The sequence below is a fragment of the Nymphalis io genome, chromosome 25 (assembly GCF_905147045.1).
Source record: "Nymphalis io chromosome 25, ilAglIoxx1.1, whole genome shotgun sequence".
In the NCBI taxonomy this organism is placed as follows: domain Eukaryota; kingdom Metazoa; phylum Arthropoda; class Insecta; order Lepidoptera; family Nymphalidae; genus Nymphalis; species Nymphalis io.
Window position 1 is genome coordinate 8,160,844 of NC_065912.1, and position 2,469 is coordinate 8,163,312.

The 2,469-nt window shown below is 37.5% G+C and overlaps 1 pseudogene; it reads left to right on the forward strand.

The window, feature by feature from the left end:
- Positions 1-256: 256 nt before the first annotated feature.
- LOC126778065 (uncharacterized) lies at positions 257-1,606 on the forward strand (annotated as a pseudogene).
- The last annotated feature ends 863 nt before the right edge of the window (positions 1,607-2,469 follow it).

Below are 2,469 nucleotides of genomic sequence, written 5' to 3' on the forward strand. Positions count from 1 at the left end.
AAAATATCCCATTTTAATATACACATTGAGATTAATAAGATTTTCAATAAAACAAAAGTATAAAATTGTACAATGGGCCATTTTATTTGAAACACCAATCACAGCGAATGAGGTCATGCATCAGTATCTATAACCCTTACTCTTAAACAGTTGTTGAGTTTAAGCGTTTCAAAATTAATTTCGCATCATTTAATTAGTTGAATCGTTTTTATTTGGGGTTTTGTGAAGAAAATAAAACATCCAAGATCAGTCAATGATGGAACAAGATTTTGTTAAGGCAAATTCCTCTAATTTGCCCAGGATTGATTTGTTGATGTTAGGAAAGTGTCTTTCATCAAATAAAGACTTTTGTTCATCTGAATTTCGAAATGTGAAAACTTCCTTGTAAGTACATTTTTATTTATCTTTAGTGTTATCATAGGTTTTTTTTCTGTTAGCTATAAAGTATTACTCGCAGATAAAGAGCCCTAATATTGCTACCAGTAAGAACTTTTAAGACAATATTTCATTTAGCTCCACTAGTACTGAATTTGTGAATTTACCTATTTAGGAATACTTCTATAAATCTAAATATATAATAAATCTTTATGAATCTCTGCCCCTATATATTTAAATGAAACATCTAATCTTAGGTGATTATTTTAAACTTAAACGCAAAGGGAAAATTCGCACTGTGAAATGCAAAATTTGCCCAGAACACAAAGCCCATGCTAAGTTATATGCAGTCACATTGACAGTTGATAAAGATAAGGAAAAAGTAACATCCATTGAATGCTCAAGGAGGCTGCAAGCATGCCATAGCACTCCTTATGTGCGTCCATCGCAGAAGCGAAGAACCATCTTGTACTGAAGTACAATGCTATTGGCTAAAATAACTGCCCAGAGAGAAACAAAACTGTCCAGAGTTGGTACTACACTGAAATTTATTACAACAAAGGGTAGGGCCCTATCATTCCATCTAATCCCACAGTGCTGGAAAAATTTTTGGAAGAAGCTAAAAAAAGAAAACTTAGTGATTGTGAGTTACTGAGGTATCAACTAGACTATGTTAGTAATGAAATACTTAGTGCATCAATGCATCAACTTATACTGAAGTATAAAGTGTAAAGCTGTGAGACATTTTATAGATAAAATAAATTTTACTGATGACATCATAAATAAAATTGAAAATGAGACACGAGACCAGTACAAAAATAGCCTTTCGTTCGAATTGAGATATGGCCGGATTACAGCATCTATGCTTATGAAGTCAGTTGGTGCCAAAAACGTGATGGCACACTGAATTCACTCATCATGGGGGGGAAAATCCCAGACACACAAGCTATGAATCAAGGTAGGAGTTTAGAAGATAAAGTGCGGGTAACAGTGAGTAAGTAACTGGGAAAAAAATAAGGAGTTGCTGACTAATAATATCCAAAAATTATCCAATGACAGCTGGTTCACCTGATGGCATTTATCAAGATATAATTCTTGGAGCGAAAAAACCTTTCGTAACTATATAAAAAATGGGAAACCCACTAGCAAATGTTATGCCCAGGTGCAAATGCAAATGTATTTGAGTGGACTAAAAAAATGTTATTTTTGCGTGGCAGATCTAATAACATAATTTTGTTATATTTATGCTTTATCAGATCATAATAGCCATGAGTAAATTTCTTTTAATCATGTTATTTTTTAATTTTACCATGAATAGTCGTAATGCACTTGCTATATTTATAGGTATATATTTAAAAAATATTTTGCTTGCATAAGTTGTATCTATGGCAAAGTCATCAGCAAGTTCAAGGAATGAATTGTTTAATCTATTTTTTTTCAATCAATCAATCAACAGCCAATCGTTGTCCACTGCTGAACATAGGCCTCTCCCAAGGTGCGCCAAAGCTCCCTGTCCTCCGCCTTCCGCATCCAGTTGGTGCCCGCCACCTTCTTAAGGTCGTCGGTCCACCTGGCTGGAGGGCGCCCTACGCTGCGCTTGCCGATTCGCGGTCTCCACTCTAGGACTCGTCTGCTCCAACGGCCATCGGTCCTACGACATACGTGACCAGCCCACTGCCACTTCAGCCTGCTAATTTTGCAAGCTATGTCGGTGACTCCGGTTCTTTTCCGGATAATCTCATTTCTGATCTTATCCTTCAAAGATACTCCGAGCATAGCTCGCTCCATAGCACGCTGAGCGACTTTGAATTTGTGGACTAGTCCCGCAGTTAGTGTCCACGTTTCGGCACCGTATGTCATGGCAGGTAAGACGCATTGGTTGAAGACTTTCGTCTTCAAACATTGCGGTATAGACGACTTGAGGACTTGACGAAGGTTGCCAAATGCTGCCCATCCCAAGCGAATTCTTCGATCGGTTTCCTTCTCGAAGTTGTTCCTACCGACTTGTATTATCTGTCCTAGGTAGGTATATTCACTAACAACTTCGAGAGGTTTCCCCTCGACGTATATCGGTCCCGGCACGACATGCCTATT